The 17,835-nt window shown below is 42.9% G+C and overlaps 1 protein-coding gene and 1 pseudogene across 3 annotated transcripts in view; one reads left to right on the forward strand and one right to left on the reverse strand.

Annotated features, from left to right (window-relative positions):
- Lrcol1 (leucine rich colipase like 1) overlaps positions 1-17,835 on the forward strand; it is a 71,220-nt gene that overhangs the window by 11,457 nt on the left and 41,928 nt on the right. The gene's annotated exons all lie outside the window — the stretch shown is intronic.
- Positions 11,773-12,606, reverse strand: LOC123462815 (annotated as a pseudogene).

Genomic DNA, 17,835 nt, shown 5'->3' on the forward strand with positions numbered 1-17,835 from the left:
GAGGGAGAGAGAGAGAATGGGTGCGCCAGGGCTTCCAGCCTCTGCAAACGAACTCCAGACGCGGGCGCCCCCTTGTGCATCTGGCTAACGTGGGACCTGGGGAACCGAGCCTCGAACCGGGGTCCTTAGGCTTCACAGGCAAGTGCTTAACCGCTAAGCCATCTCTCCAGCCCGAAACTAAACATCTTATGCATGCAAGGCAAGCATTCTACCAACTGAACTACATCCCAGGCCACAAAATATCATGATGGTGACCACGTTTAACCATTCTAAGTTCATCACGCACAGACATTTTGCCATGTAGCCAACACTTCCATCTATCATAGAGCCCCTCATCTCTATACTGTCCTCATTAAACACTGACTTCCCTCACACCTTTGCTCCATCCTACTGTCTGACTCTATGGAACTGGTAACTCTAGGGATCTCTTGTAAGTAGGGTCCAAAATGATTTGTTCTTCTGTTCTGGGTGACTTCATTTAGCATTCTGTCCTTAGGGCTCACCTGTGCTGGAGCATGTTTCAGAATCCCCTCCTTTTTCTATATGTACAGACCACATTTGTTTATCCTTTCATCCATCAACAGTCCCTTCTAATTAGTGTTTCTGTGAACAGTGGTGATCTGTGACTTTTATAAACTGTAATTCTCATGGGAAAAAAGTGTTCCTGGACCATAGGGCTGTTTGATCAATCAGGCACATCCTACCCAACTTGGAAACTTGGCCTATGAATTTGTCAGGACTTATGAGAAGGCTAGAAGGTTTTTTTGTTTGTTTGTTTGTTTTTTGAGGTAGGGTCTCATGGCTAGAGGACCTGGTGCACTTATTCTCTTTTCCTATCTATCTGCCTCTGTTTCTCTCTTTCTCTCAAATAAATAAATAAATACAAATAGGGCTGGAGGAATGGCTTAGTGCTTGAGGCACTTGCCTGCAAAGCCAAAGAACCACAGTTCTACTTCCCAAGACCCACATAAGCCAGATGCATAAGGTGGTACATGTGTCTAGAGTTGGTTTGCAGTGGCTGGAGGCCCTGGCATGCCTATTCTCTCTCTCTCTCTCTACTCCCACCTCTTTCCCTCTCTCTCTTTCTCTCCCCTCCCACCTTTCTCTCTCAAATAAATAAATAAAATATCTTAAATATGTATATATTTAAAGGTGTGGGAGCTCACACCTTTAATCCTAGCACTTGGGAGGCAGAGAAAAAAGGCATTGCATTCACTGTATGAGTTCAAAGCCACTCTGACACTACTTAGTGAATTACAGGTCAGCCTGGGCTAGAACAAGACCCTACCTTGAAGGGAAATTTTTTTCTTTGTTTTTTCAGGGTAGGGTCTCATTCTAACCCAGGCTAACCTGGAATTCACTGTGTCATCTCAGGCTGTCTTAGAGCTCACAACGATCCTCTACCTCTGCCTCCCAAATGCTGGGATTAAAGATGTGCACCACCATGCCAGACTTTGTGTTGTTTTTTTTTTTCCCACCAGGCAGGGTCTCACTCTTGCCCAAGTTGACCTGAAACTCACTCTGAAGCCCCAGGCTGGTTTCAAACTCACAGCAATCCTCCTACCCCAGCCTCCTGAATGCTGGGATTAAAGGTGTGTGCTACCACGCCTGGCTTTTATCTTCTGCCCTTCCTACAGACAGGGTTCTCGCTCTAGTTGGATGGTGGGGGGGGCTTTTAAAAAATATTTTATTTATTTATTTGATACAGAGAAAGAGGCAGAGAGAGAGAAAGAGAGAGGGAGAGAATGGGCACACCAAGACCTTCAACCACTGTAAACGAACTCTAGATGCATGTGCCCTCTTGTGCATCTGGTTTACATGGGTCCTGGAGAATCAAACTGGGATCCTTTGGCTTTGCAGACAAATGCCTTAACTACTAAGCCATCTCTCCAGCCTTTGATTTTTTGAGGCAGGATTTTACTGTAGCCCAGGCTGACCTGGAATTCACTGTGTAGTCTCAGGGTGACCTCAAACTCACAGCAATCCTCCTACCTCTGCTTCCTGTGTGCTGGGACTGAAGGTGTCCATGACAATGCCCAGTCTTTTTTCAAATAAATATTTTAAACATATTTATTTATTTATTATTTATTTATTTATTTATGAGAGAAGGCAGATAGAGAGAGAAGGCACACCAGGACCTCTAGCCACTGCAAACGAATACCAGACGGATGCACCTCCTTGTGCATCTGGCTTACATGGGTACTGGGGAATTGAACCTGGATCCTTATAAACCAATAAACATTTTTATTTATTTATTTGCAAGCAGAGAAAGATGTGGGGGGGAGAGAGAGAGAATGGTCTTTAGCCACTGCAAAGAAACTCTAGATGCATGTGCCACCTTGTGCATCTGGCTTTACATGGGTAGTGGGGAATCAAATCCAAGTCATTAGGCTTTGCAGAAAAGTGCCTTAACTGCTATTTATCTCTCCAGCCCTCATCTTTGGAAGATCTTTAAGTACTTTTGCAATTGACAGAGAAGGTCCTGTGAAGTGAGGATGGATAACTGGAGAGAGGAGGCCACAGTGGAAGATGAGAGTGTTGGCTGAGGCCTATAGCTAAAGACTTGGGAATTGAAGGCTTTCTCCCCAGAGCTTCCAGCAAAGACATCTGTCCCTGAGAACTGTCAGAGGATAAGCTCCTGTTGTGCAAACAAAAAATATATGAACTGGGCTGGAGAGATGGCTTAGTGGTTAAGCGCTTGCCTGTGAAGCCTAAGGACCCCGGTTCGAGGCTCGATTCCCCAGGACCCACGTTTGCCAGATGCACAAGGGGGCGCACGCGTCTGGAGTTCGTTTGCAGAGGCTGGAAGCCCTGGCGCGCCCATTCTCTCTCTTTCCCTCTATCTGTCTTTCTCTCTCTGTGTGTCACTCTCAAATAAATAAATAAAAAATGGACAAAAATATTTAAAAAAAATATATGAAGTGTTTCTTGGATATACTTGTCAACTTTCTGTTAAAAAGAATCTTGAGGGCTGGAGAGATTGCTTAGTGGTTAAAGCACTTGCCTGCAAAGCCTAAGGCCCCAGGTTTGATTCCCCAGAACCCACATAAGCCAGATGCATATGGTGATGCATGTGTCCGGAGTTCATTTCAGTGGCTAGAGGTGCTGTCATGCCCATTCTCTCTCTATCTTTGTCTCTAATAAATCAATAAATAATAAAATCTTTTTTTTTTTTTAAGAACCTTGAGCTCGGCATGGTGGTGCATACCTTTAATCTCAGCATTCGAGAGGCTGAGGTAGGAAGATCACAGTGAGTTAAAGGTCACCCTTAGACTACATAGTGAATTCCAGGTCAACCTGGGCTAGAGTGAAACCATACCTCAAAAAATAGTGCAAAATACAAGGGGGCACATGCGTCTGGAGTTCGTTTGCAGTGGCTGGAGGCCCTGGCATGCCCATTCTCTCTCTCTCTCTCTATCTGCCTCTTTCTCTCTCTGTCTGTCACTCTCAAATAAATAAAATAAACAAAAAAATATTTTTTTAAAAATAGTGCAAAATAGGGCTTTACATTTGTACTATTATGCTGTCTTCCAAAACCAGTGAGCAGACTCTTGAAGTGATTCAGTTGTGGTGAGCCATACCCCTAACTCCACAGTTATTGAACTCAAAACTTGGAGAAGCTGCATATCTTGTTTGTTGAGGAAACTGTCCACTGAGGTGCTTTGTGTGGGAGACTGTCATTGGCAAGGTAGGCCGTTTGTGTCAGAAAGGTGATCTTTTGTGTGTGTGTGTATGCATGTGCGTGTGTGTGTGTGTGTGTGTGTGTGTGTGTGTGTGTTTGTGTATGTGTGTGTGCTTGTTTTGTTTTGAGGCTGGGTCTCACTGTAGTCCAGGATGGCCACAAACCCACAGTGATTGCTTCTACCTCAGCCTCATGAGTTCTGGGATTCCAGGTGTGCACCACCATGCCTAGCTGCAAAGCATATCTTATATATAGATACAGTATGTTCTCCAGAGAAAATGTCAGGCATTTTCACAGGTGTAGACAGTGAATATGCTGAATCTAGAGACCCAATGCCTCCCATGTCCTCTTCTTCTGTCTCACACCTGGCAGATTCCAAGCCCTTCATAATATCTCTTAACTCCCCTCCTGTCTCCAATATAAGGGCAAATACAGGAGGAGAGAGTGCTACTTAGACAGCCTAACCTGTGCCCAGGGCCTGAGTGTATTCTTGTCCTGGCACTACAGTCTGTGTCTACTCCTGGGTTCAGGCCATCCTATGCCCCTAGAACCCACCTAGGATCAATCTAAAATAGGCAGCAGGATGGGGGGTATTGGGTAAAGAACTATATCTTAATTTTTTTTTTATTCTTTTTTCTTTTTTTTTCTTTTATTGTTTATTCTTACTTATTTATTTGAGAGTGACAGACAGAGAGAAAGAGGCAGAGAGAAAGAGAGAGAGAATGGGCACACCAGGGCCTCCAGCCACTGCAAATGAACTCCAGACATGTGCGCCCCTTGTGCATCTGGCTAACGTGGGTCCTGGGGAATCGAGCCTTGAACCAGGGTCGTTAGGCTTCACAGGCAAGCGCTTAACCTTTAAGCCATCTCTCCAGCCCAGGAACTATATCTTATCTGCCTGACTTCAACAACTTTTGCCTCTTCCTGGAAGTTCAAGGGTAAGGTCAGTAGGATTCCTTGCTAATTCCTCTAAGTAGTCTGGAATTACAAGTTAAACTTCAACTCTGCTTTTCTTTTTCTTTTAATTTTTTAATTAATTAATTTATTTATTTGAGAGAGAGAGAGAGAGAGAGAGAGAGAGAGAGAGAGAGAGAGAGAGGAAGAGGCACATAGACAGGAACAGAATGGGCACTCCAGGGCATCCACTGCAAATGAACTTCACATGTATGCACCACCTTGTGCATCTGGCTTATGTGGGTCCTGGGAAATTGAAGCTGGGTCCTTAGGCTTCGCAGGCAAGCACCTTAACAGCTAAGCCATCTCTCCAGCCCTCAGCTCTGCTTTTCAACACAGATGTTTCCAATAAGGAACAAACAACCAAGATTTCACAGAAAACCTCTGGAGAACCCAGGGATTGGTTGGTGGTTGACTTGGGAGCCCTCACTCCACTGGGGTGGCAGTCAAATCAACAAAAAGCTCTCTACATCTTCAAGGCTCCTGGAATCCACTACTGGCCAAGACTCTGAGGATTGTGGCCCAGACAGTGCCGTGTCCTCAAACCAGGGTTAAGTGATGTCACCTTAGATCCCAAGGCTGACACACCATGAGGGGCTGATAGCGAAACTGGCATCCATGTGATTCTGAAATGGGAAGGGTGGGGTGGCTGAGGTGGGAGGCATTATAGGCAATGAGGCAGGGCGGCACTAGTGGAGCGGCTCCAAGAGCCCCTCAAATTTTGTACAGGTGAAGCTTGGGTATAGTGGGCTCTGGATGTCTATACTGTTGCTCATATTGCCATATTTGGAGGGTCTCTATGTTTGAGACAGGGAGCTGAGGACCCTCCTGATCTCAGGGCTCTAAGCCACAGGATGTCAAGCATGGACAATGCTGGCTCTGACTCTTGATAAAGTTGCCTTTGGGGTGGATGGTTTGGACCTGGATAGAGTTGGTGGCCACACAACACTGAGATCCCTAAACCCACTAAATTGTGTACTTTATTATTTTTATTTTTTTACTTGTTTTATATTTCAAGGTAGGGTCTCACTCTAGCCCAAGCTGACCTGGAATCCACTATGTAATCTCAGGGTGGCCTCAAATTCACAGTGATCCTCCTACCTTTGCCTCCCGAGTGCTGGGATTAAAGGTGTACACCACCACATCCAACAAAATGTTGTGTGCTTTAAAGTTCTTTTTTTTTTTAAACATTTTGTTCATTTTTATTTATTTATTTGAGTGTGACAGAGAGAGAGGAAGAGACAGACAGAGAGAGAGAGAGAGAGAGAGAGAGAGAGAGAGAGAGAGAGAGAATGGACGCACCAGGGCTTCCAGCCACTGCTAACAAATTCCAGACGCGTGCGCCCCCTTGTGTATCTGGCTAACATGGGTTCTGGGGAATCGAGTCTCAAACCAGGGTCCTTAGGCTTCACAGGCAAGCACTTAACCGCTAAGTCATCTCTCCAGCCCTGTTGTGCGCTTTAAATAACCCACAGTGTGCTGTGACTCCTGCCTCAGTTTAGAATATGGCCTGGGAGAGAAAATGGAACCCAGTTTGTTCCCTCCATGTGCAGCCATCCACCAAATACCTTCAGAGGGTTGGGACTGACCCCCTCAGCATGGCATCTGGAATACAGATCAGGGTGGATCTCCAGACCATGTACAGGCTGGGGCAGGTGATGAGACCCCCTAGGAAGGATCCCTGCTTACTAAACAGTACTGCAAGTGGTTGCATTTGGTATGCCTGCTTATCTTCTTCTATTAGGCTCTAACAAGGGTTATCTTGTTCCTTGCACATCAGTGGGCAGAGAGGGAAGGTATTGTTCTCTGGCACACTTTGCCAACATACCAACCACAACTTGGTGAGCTCAGACCTCATAGAGGGGAGGGTGCATACTCTGGTGTGGGATCATTCCTCCTGCAGATGGCCACCATAACAGTACAGAATACTAAATACTGACCCTGAAGCCTCAGGCTACAGAGGTGGAGAGGAGGGAGCTACATACAAATGAAGGGAGCAAAACTCAGGTCTTTTGTGACTTGTTGCCTAAGGACAGGGCAGTTGTCCCAGCCTTTTAAAAACTTTTTAATGGGGGGAGGGTATCATCATGGGGTATTTTTTATAATCATGGAAGTTGTTAATAAAAAAATTAAAACAAATGAAAAAAACTTTCTATTAGCTGGGCATGGTGGCACACACCTTTAATCCCAGCACTCGGGAGGCAGAGGTAGGAGGATTGCCATGAATTCGAGGCCACCCTGAGACTACATAGCGAATTCCAGGTCAGTCTGAGCTAGAGTGAGACCCTACCTGGGAAAAAACCTTTTTTATTGACATAATTATAGATAATAAATGGTGATAATTCACTCTCCACTCCCACTTTTCCCCTCACAAATCTACCCTCCATCATATCCCCTCGTCCTCTCAATTAGTCTCTCTTTTTGAAAAAAAAAGTTTATTTTTATTTATTTATTTGGTAGTGACAGACAGAGAGAGAAAGAGGGAGAGAGAGAATGGGCGTGCCAAGGGCCTCCAGCCACTGCAAACAAACTCCAGAGGCATGCGCCACCTTGTGCATTTGGCTTACGTGGGTCCTGGGGAATTGAGCCTCAAACTGGGGTCCTTAGGCTTCACAGGCAAACCCTTAACCACTAAGCCATCTCTCCAGCCCCTATTCTCTCTTTTGTTTTTTTATTTTTTTAAAATTTTTTGTTTATTTTTATTTATTTATTTGAGAGAGAGAGAGAGAATGAGCGCGCCAGGGCCTCCAGCCACTGCAAATGAACTCCAGACACGTGCGCCCCCTTGTGCATCTGGCTAATGTGGGTCCTGGGGAATGGAGCCTCGAACCAGGATGCTTAGGCTTCACAGGCAAGCGCTTAAGCGCTAAGCCATCTCTCCAGCCCCTCTCTTTTATTTTGATGTTATCATCTTTTCCTCCTATTATGAGGGTCTGGTGAAGGTAGCACTAGGTACTCTGAGGTCATGGATATACCAGCCATTTTGTGTCTGTAAGATTTTATTATAAGCAGTCCTGCCCTTCCTTTGGCTCTTATATTCTTTCTGCCACCTCTTTTGCAAGGGACCTTGGGCCTTGGAAGCTGTGATAGAGATGTCTCAGTGCTAAACACTCCACTGCCATTTCTTCTCAGCAATCTATGACTTTTTTGAGTTATCCCAGTGGCAACCACCATCTGAGAAGAGAAGCTTCTCTAACCAAAAGTGAAAGTAGCATTAATATATGGGTATACTGGGCATGGTGGCGCATGCCTTTAATCCCAGCACTTGGGAGGCAGAGGTAGGAGGATTGCCGTAAGCTTGAGGCCACTCTGAGAACACCCTGAGAGTGAATTCCAGGTCAGCCTGAGCTAGAGTGAGAACCTACCTCAAAACAAAGAAAGAAAAAATTAAAATTAAAAAATATATATGGGTATAAACATTAAGAAAAGTGCTTCCAGAGCCGGGCGTGGTGGCACACGCCTTTAATCCCAGCACTCGGGAGGCAGAGGTAGGAGGATTGCCATGAGTTCAAGGTCACCCTGAGATGACAGAGTTAATTCCAGGTCAGCCTGGACCAGAGTGAGACCCTACCTCGAAAAACCAAAAAAAAAAAAAAAAGAAAAGTGCTTCCAAAGTAGACATGTAGATCAATGGAACAGAATAGAGGACTCAGATACAAGTCCAGGTAGCCACCTGATATTCGATAAAAATGCCAAAAATACTCATTGGAGAAAAGACAGCCTCTTCAGCAAATTGTGCTGGGAAAACTGGATATTTATCTGTAGAAAGATGAAAATAGATTCTTCTCTCTCTTCATACACAAGAATTAAATCCAAACGGATTAAAGACCTTAACATCAGACCTGAAACTCTCAAACTGCTAGAAGAAAAAGCAGGGGAAACCCTCCAACGTATTGGTCTTGGCAAAGACTTTCTGAATATAACACCAATTGTTCATGCAATAAAGCCACAAATTGACTGCTGGGACCTCATGAAATTACAAAGATTTTGTACAGCAAAGGACACTGTAAATAAGGCAAAGAAGCAACCTACTGAATGGGAAAAAATCTTTGCCAGCTATACACCTGATAGAGGATTAATATCTAGGATATACAAAGAACTCAAAAAATTAAGTAATAAGAAATCAAACAAGCCAATTAAAAAATGGGCTATGGAACTAAATAGAGAGTTCTCAAAAGAAGAAATACGGATGGCACATAAGCATCTGAAAAAATGTTCTACATCCCTAGTCATCAGGGAAATGCAGATTAAAACTACATTGAGATTCCTTCTCACTCCTGTCAGATTGGCTACCATCATGAAAACAAATGATCATATGCTGGCGGGGATGTGGAAAAAGAGGAACCCTTCTACACCGTTGGAGGAAATCAGTGTGGAGTTTCCTAAGACAGCTAAAAATTGATCTACCGTATGACCCAGTTATATCACTCCTAGGCATATATCCTAAGGACTCATGCCATTTCCTTAGAAGTACACGCTCAACCATGTTTATTGCCATTCAATTCATTACAGCTGGGAAATGGAACCAGCCTAGATGTCCCTCAACAGATGAATGGATAATGAAGATGTGGCACATTTATACAATGGAGTTCTACTTAGCGGTAAAGAAAAATGAAGTTATGAAATTTGCAGGAAAATGGATGGATCTGGAAAGGATTATACTAAGTGAGGTAATCCAGGCCCAGAAAGCCAAGCGTCACATGTTCTCCCTCATATGTTGATCCTAGCTACAGATGACTGGGCTTCTGTGTGAGAAGGAAAAAACTCAGTAGCAGAGGCCAGTAAGCTAGAAAAGAGATAGAAAGGGAAGAGAAAGGAAGGGAGAGGGTTACTTAATGGGATGGTATTGTATATATGTAAATAGAAGAATAGATTAATGGGGGTGAGAAGGCCCAAAATGAGGTGTGGGGAAGAGATTGAGTAAAAGAAAGGTGGAGGGACAGCTAATCAAAATCTAAGAGGATATAAATAAATCATATGTAATCCTACATTTTTGGACAATGACACACTCAGGAGCTGTAGATTGTTGCTAGAAAAATTTCAGTGCCAGGGATGGGATATCTTCCAGTGAGGAGTTGGCCAAGGAGATCCCTGATGCCCCCAAAACATTACAGGCCATTGCCAAGGCCCTTGGTTTCCCACCAGGAATAGATGGTAAGACCCTATTGCTGAAGACTCCACATACTTGGGCTGCAAGGCCACTGAGAAATCCTGCTGGAACTGAGCTGATAACCTCCTCCATGTAGACCAGCTGACAGAAAGCTGGAAGAAGCCATTCTACATGTAGTTCAATGGGAGAGATACCACTAGTGAAGATACTCAACAGTGGACACTGAAAGCCTTATAATTGGCCAGCCAGGCCAAATGAACCAACAGATGCAATAGTGGCACATCTGTCATGGTGGAAACCAACTGCCCTCCAATTGGACTGGAGGCCTGCTCCATGGGGGGGGGGAATACATCCCTGATACTGAAAACTTAAAACAGGGATAGTTATGAGCCCTAGTGGTGTAACATCTGCTGATGTCTGGATAAGTGTATATACTATGCTTATCACACTGCCCAGTAAGCACTTCTCTTAGTATTCATACCCTTATATTAACCCTACTCTCACTTTGGATAGAGAATCTTCTCTTGTCAGATGGCAGTGTCCTTGAGATGACTCAGAAGGTATCATAGTACTGGAAAGAAGTGACTGGAGTACTGAGTAACATCTCAGTCACACCTTCCAAGGCTCAGGGTCTAATGCAGAAGAGGTGGCAGAAAGAATGTAAGAGCCAAAGGAAGGGTAGGACTCCTTACAACATGCTCCTCCAGACACATAATGGCCTTCATATCCATGACCTCACCATGCCTGACACTACCTACAGAAGATGATCATAAGAGGAGGAAAAGATCATGACATCAAAATAAAAGATAGACTGATTGAGATGAGGAGGGGATATGATGGCGAATGGAATTTCAAAGTAGAAAGTTCTAGGGGGGAGTGTATTACCATGGGATATATATTTTTTTAATATTTATTTGAGAGTGACAGACACAGAGAGAAAGACAGATAGAGGGAGAGAGAGAATGGGCGCGCCAGGGCTTCCAGCCTCTGCAAAAGAACTCCAGATGCGTGCACCCCCTTGTGCATCTGGCTAACGTGGGACCTGGGGAACCGAGCTTCGAACCGGGGTCCTTAGGCTTCACAGGCAAGTGCTTAACTGCTAAGCCATCTATCCAGCCCACCATGGGACATTTTTATAATCATGAAAATGTTAATAAAAATTGAGAAAAAGAAAAAACAACAAATGGCAAACAGAAAAAAAAAAAAAAAGAAAACAGTCATGTGTGCTGGTACACACCTTTTATCCCAGAACTTGGAAGGCATAAGTAGGAGGATTTCTGTGATTTTAAGGCTATTCTAAGAATTTGTTACTAGAAAAATTTCAGTGCCAGGGATGGTATACCTTCCAATGAACTGTTGGCCAGGTAGGTCCCTGATGCCCCCAAAACATTACAGGCATTGCCAAGGCTCTTGTTCCTCATCAGAACTAGATGGAAAGACCTTGCTGAAGACTCCACATGCTTGTGGTGCTGCAAGATCCCTGAAAAATCAAGCTGGAGCTGAGCTGAAAACCTCCTCCCTGTGGACCAGCTGATAGAAAGCTGGAAAAAGCTATGCTGCATGGAACCCTATGGAAGACAGTAGTCATCAATGGTGTTAAACAGCAGTGGACATTGCAAGCCTTAAGTCTGGTCAATCAGACCAATTGTGCCAACTAGTGTAATAATGGCATGTCTGTTATGGGGGAAACCAACTGCTCTTTAATTGAACTGGATACCCACTCCATGGGAGGGAATACATGCCTGGTACTGAAAACCTAGTCAAAAGCCTATGGAGGGGCTGGAGAGATGGGTTAGTGGTTAAGGTATTTGCCTACAAAGGAACCAGGTTCGATTCCCCAGTACTCATTTAAAGCCAGATGCACAATGTAGTACATGTATCTGGAGTTTGTTTGCAGTGGCTTGAAGGCCCTGATGTGTTCATTATCTCTCTCAATCTGCCTCTTCCCTCTCTCAAAAATGAAAAAATAATTTTTTTTTATTGTTAAAAACTGTTTATGTCCACCTTTCCTGAGTCTGCAGACAGCTCAGGACCATTCAGGGGATGTCCCCACCCACTCAGTGGCCTGAGCAGTGGGAGCTGCAGACCAGTCCTTAGTGGCCAGCTGAGCACTCCAGTCTTCTGTTGGGAACCTCTGGGTTGGCACAGAGGGCACCTGCACACCTTCAGACCAGTCTGCCACCTCAGGCTGGGCAGCAGTGAACTCAGGAGCCAGCGGCCTGCTCCTCCTCAATCTCCTCAGGGTCTCTGTAGAAGTACAGGTCAGGCATGACCTCCCAGGGATGCTCCCGGGAGATGGTGCCACATATGCACAAGACTTCCCGGGCTAGCATCCACCACATGAGACCCATGGAGTGAGCACCCTTGTTGTTACAGGGGATGGCAATGTCCACATAGCACAGAGGAGAGTCTGTGTTACACAGAGCAATGGTAGGCAGGTTGACGTAGGACACATCTGTGAGAGGCTGGTGGTCAGCCCCGGGGTCAGTCACCACCAGAAGAGGAGGCTCCCAGAAGGCTGCCTGGATATGGTTCATGAAGGTCCCAGGGGTGAAGCACCAGCCATGGACGTGGCTCCAGTGGCAGCAGCGAACTTCAGCACAGCGCGCTGGCCCATGTTCCTGGAGGATATCACACTGACGTCAGGAGGGTTCTCGATGGCAACGATGGCATGAGCTGCCAGCAGCAGCTTTTGCCAGGTCCTCTTCAGGGTGATGGTGTAGATGCCGTCACTCTTCCTCTTGTAGATGTACTGCTCCATCTGGAAATCAAGGTTGGTGCCACCTACATGGGTTCCTGCTGCAAGGAATTTGAGGACATCCTCCTCCTTCATTTGCAGGATATCGAGGGCTCCAGACATTGTGTTAGCTTCTCCTTTAAGTTACATCAGGAATCGAGACAATGCCATATGGGCCCCTACGTGGGTAGTGTCGAAAAAATGATTTTAAATGTTTTATTTTTTTTTTAAATCCTATGGAGGAGGACATGAATTCTAGAGGAGTAATGCCTGCTGTTGTCTGGCTAAATGCATAAACTATGCCCACCAAACTGCCTGTAAGCACTTTTCTTTCTTTCTTCTTTTTGGCTCTTACAGTGTTTTTTTTTTTTTTTTTTTTTACAACATCCATGATTAAAAAAAAATACCCCATGGTAATACCCTCCCTCCCCTGCACTTACCCCTTTGAAACTCCACTATGCATCATATCCCCTCCCCATCGCAATCAGTCTCTCTTTTACTTTTGATGTCTTGATCTTTTCAACCTCTTATGATGGTCTTGTGCAGGTAGTGTCAGGCACTGTGAAGTCATGGATATCCAGGCCATTCTGTATCTGGAGGGAGCATGTTGTATGGAGTCCTGCCCTTCCTTTGGCTCTTACATTCTTTCTGCCACCTCTTCTGCATTAGACCCTGAGCCTTGGAAGGTGTGATACAGATATTGCAGTACTGAGCACTGCAGTCATTTCATTCTATCACCATGATACCTTCTGAGTCGTCCCAAGGTCACTGCCATCTGAAAAGAGAAGATTCTCAACCAAAAGTGAGAGTAGCAATAATATATGGGTGTGAAGCTGGTCTACATGGAGGAGGTTATCAGCTCAGTTCCAGCAGGATTTCTCAGTGGCCTTGCAGCCCAAGTATGTGGAGTCTTCAGCAATAGGGTCTTACCATCTATTCCTGGTGGGAAACCAAGGGCCTTGGCAATGGCCTGTAATGTTTTGGGGGCATCAGGGATCTCTTTGGCCAACTCCTCACTGGAAGATATCCCATCCCTGGCACTGAAATTTTTCTAGCAACAATCTACAGCTCCTGAGTGTGTCATTGTCCAAAAATGTAGGATTACATATGTTTTATTTATATCCTCTTAGATTTTGATTAGCTGTCCCTCCACCTTTCTTTTACTCAATCTCTTCCCCACACCTCATTTTGGGCCTTCTCACCCCCATTAATCTATTCTTCTATTTACATATATACAATACCATCCCATTAAGTAGCCCTCTCCCTTCCTTTCTCTTCCCTTTCTATCTCTTTTCTAGCTTACTGGCCTCTGCTACTGAGTTTTTTCCTTCTCACACAGAAGCCCAGTCATCTGTAGCTAGGATCAACATATGAGGGAGAACATGTGACGCTTGGCTTTCTGGGCCTGGATTACCTCACTTAGTGTAATCCTTTCCAGATCCATCTATTTTCCTGCAAATTTCATAACTTCATTTTTCTTTACCGCTGAGTAGAACTCCATTGTATAAATGTGCCACATCTTCATTATTCATTCATCTGTTGAGGGACATCTAGGCTGGTTCCATTTCCCAGCTGTAATGAATTGAGTGGCAATAAACATGGTTGAGCGTGTACTTCTAAGGAAATGGCATGAGTCCTTAGGATATATGCCTAGGAGTGATATAGCTGGGTCATATGGTAGATCAATTTTTAGCTGTTTTAGGAACCTCCACACTGATTTCCTCAATGACTGGACCAGATTGCATTCCCACCAACGCTGTAGAAGGGTTCCTCTTTTTCCACATCCCCGCCAGCATATGATCATTTGTTTTCATGATGGTAGCCAATCTGACAGGAGTGAGATGGAATCTCAATGTAGTGTTAATCTGCATTTCCCTGATGACTAGCGACGTAGAACATTTTTTTAGATGCTTATATGCCATCTGTATTCCTTCTTTTGAGAACTCTCTACTTATTTCCATAGCCCACTTTTTAATTGGCTTGTTTGACTTCTTATTATTTAACTTTTTGAGTTCTTTGTATATCCTAGATATTAATCCTCTATCAGATATATAGCTGGCAAAGATTTTTTTCCCATTCTGTAGGTTACCTCGTTACTTTATTCACAGTGTCCTTTACAGTACAGAATCGTTGTAAATTCATGAGGTCCCAGTGGTTAATCTGTTGTTTTATTGCCTGAGCAATTGGGGTTATATTCAGAAAGTCTTTCCCAAGGCCAATATGTTGAAGGGTTTTCCCTACTTTTTCTTCTAGCAATTTCAGAGTTTCAGGTCTGATTTAAGGTTTTTAGTTCACTTGGATTTAGTTCTTGTGCATGGAGAGAGAGAAGAATCTATTTTCATGCTTCTACAAATACATATCCAGTTTCCCTAGCACCATTTGCTGAAGAGGCTGTCTTTTCTCCAATGAATAATTTTGGCATTTTTATCGAATATCAGGTGGCTATAGTTGCCTGGACTTATATCTGGGTCCTCTATTCTGTTCCATTGTCTACATATCTGCTTTTGTGCCAGTACCATGCTGTTTTTGTTACTATGGCTCTGTAGTATAGGTTAAAATCAGGTATGGTGATACCTCCTGACTTATTTTTGCTGCTCAGTATTATTTTAGATATTCGAGATTTTTTGTGATTCCAGATGAATTTTTGGATTGTTTTTTCTATTTCCATGAAGAAAGCCTTTGGAATTTTGATGGGGATTGCATTAAATGTGTAGATTGCTTTTGGTAAGATTGTCATTTTCACAATATTGATTCTTCTAACCCATGAACAAGGGATGTTTTTCCATTTCCTAGTCTCTTCTGCAATTTCTCCTTTGAATATTTTGTAGTTTTCACTGTAGAGATCCTTTACTTCCTTGGTTAGGTTTATTCCAAGGTACTTTTATATTCTTTGATGCAATTGTGAATGGGATTGATTCTCTGATTTCATCCCATGTATGTTTGTTGTTAGCATATATGAAGGCTACTGATTTCTGTGTATTTATTTTGTATGCTGCTACATGGGCGTAGGTGTTTATCAGCTCTAACAGTTTGCTGGTAGAGTCTTTAGGGTCCTTTATATATAGAATTATGTCATCTGTAAATAATGATAACTTGATTTCTTCCTTCCCAATTTGTATCCCTTTTATGTGCATCTCTTGCCTTATTGCTATGGCTAAGACTTCCAGTACTATGTTTTATAAAAGTGGTAACAGTGGACACCCTTGTCTTGTTCCTGATTTTAGTGGAAAAGCTTCCAGTTTTTCCCCATTTAGTAATATGTTGGCTGTAGGCTTGTCATAAACAGCCTTTATTATATTGAGATATGTTCCTTCTATTCCCAGTCTCTGTAGGACTTTTATCATGAAGGGATGTTGGATTTTGTTAAACACTTTCTCTGTGTCTAATGAGATGATCATATGATTTTTGTCCCTTAGTCCATTTATATAATGTATTACATTTATCGATTTATATATGTTGAAGCATCCTTGTATCTCTGGGATAAAGCCCACTTGGTTAGGGTGAATGATCTTTCTGATACATTCTTGTATTCTGTTTGCCAATATTTTGTTGAGAATTTTTGCATCTATGTTCATGAGGGAGATTTGTCTGTAATTTTCTTTTTTTGTTCTATCTTTGCCTGGTTTTGGTATCAGGGTGATGCTGGCTTCATAGAAGGAATTTGGTAGGATTCTTCTTTTTCTATTGTATGGAAAAGCTTAAGAAGCAATGGTGTTAGTTCTTCCCTGAAGGTCTGGTAAAATTCAGCAGAGAATCCATCTGGGCCTGGGCTTTTTTTAGTTGGGAGATTTTTGATAACTACCTGGATCTCCATGCTTGTTATAGGTCTATTTAAGTGATGAATCTCATCTTGCTGTAATTTAGGTAGGTCATAAAAATCAAGGAAATCATCCATTTCTTTCAGATTTTCATACTTTGTGGATTATATGCTTTTATAATATGTCCCTATGATTTTTTGAATTTCTCTGGCATCTGTTGTGATGTTACCTTTTTCCTCTCTTATTTTATTAATTTGTGTCTCTTCTCTCTTTCTTTTGGTCAGATTTGCTAAGGGTTTATCAATCTTGTTTATCCTTTCAAAGAACCAACTCTTTGTTTCATTGATTCTTTGGATTGTTTTTTTTGTTGTTGTTGTTTCTGTTTCATTAATTTCTGCCCTAATCTTTATTATTTCTTCCTGTCTACTGGTTTTTGGTTTGCCTTGTTCTTCTTTTTTCCAGGCTTTAAGGTGAAGCATTAGATCTTGCGACCTTTCTAATTTCTTAATATAGGCACTTTAAAGCTATAAATTTACCTTTAGGACTGCCTTCATTGTGTCCCAGAGATTTTGGTATGTTGTGTTCTCATTATCATTTGACTCTATAAATTTTTTGATTTCCTTCTTGATTTCTTCATTAACCCATTCATCATTTAGTAGTGTGTTGTTTAATTTCCATGATTTTGTGTATGCTGTATAGCCTTTCTTGCTATTGATTTGTAGTTTAATTCCATTGTGGTCAGATAGAATGCAAGGAATTATTTCAATTTTTCTGAATTTGTTAAGATTTGCTTTGTGTCCTAATATATGGTCTATTTTAGAGAATGTTCCATGTGCTGCTGAAAAGAATGTATATTCTGCAGCATTTGGATGAAATGTCCTGTATATATCTGCTAGGTCCATTCCTTCTATGACCTCATTTAGTCCAGATGCCTCTCTGTTTATTTTTTTTTTCCCGGGATGACCTGTCAATTGATGAGAGTGGGGTGTTGAAGTCAACCACTACCACTGTGTTTGGTGTTATCTGTGACCTTAGTTCTAATAGCATTTGTTTGACGAATTTGGGCCCCCCCATATTAGGTGCATATATGTTTAGGATTATATCCCCCTGTTGGAGGGTGTCTTTAATCAATATAAAGTGACCTTTCCTTATGTTTCTTAACTAATGTTGGACTGAAGTCTACCTTGTCAGATATTAGGATAGCAACCCCTGCCTGTTTTTTTAGGTCCATTTGCTTGAAACACCGTTTTCCAAACTTTCACCCTTAGATAGTGTCCATCCTTTGTAGAAAGGTGGGTTTCTTGGAGGTAACAAATTGAAGGATCCTGCTTTTTAACCCAGTCTGTGAACGTATGCCTTTTGGTTGGGGCATTGAGGCCGCTGATATTACAAGATAATATTGAAAGGTGTGTATTCATTTTTGCCATTTTTTTTTTTGTAGTTCTTCCAGTTTTACCTTTGCTCTCTTGTGTTAACTAGTATTTGAGTATTGTTTGTTTTTTCCAGGTTCCTTATATGTGAGCTTTTCTTTTTCTTCAGCATGGAGGGTTCTTTCAAGTATGTTCTGTAGTGCTGGTTTTGTCTTCAAATACTT

The sequence above is a fragment of the Jaculus jaculus genome, chromosome 8, assembly GCF_020740685.1.
Source record: "Jaculus jaculus isolate mJacJac1 chromosome 8, mJacJac1.mat.Y.cur, whole genome shotgun sequence".
Taxonomy (NCBI): domain Eukaryota; kingdom Metazoa; phylum Chordata; class Mammalia; order Rodentia; family Dipodidae; genus Jaculus; species Jaculus jaculus.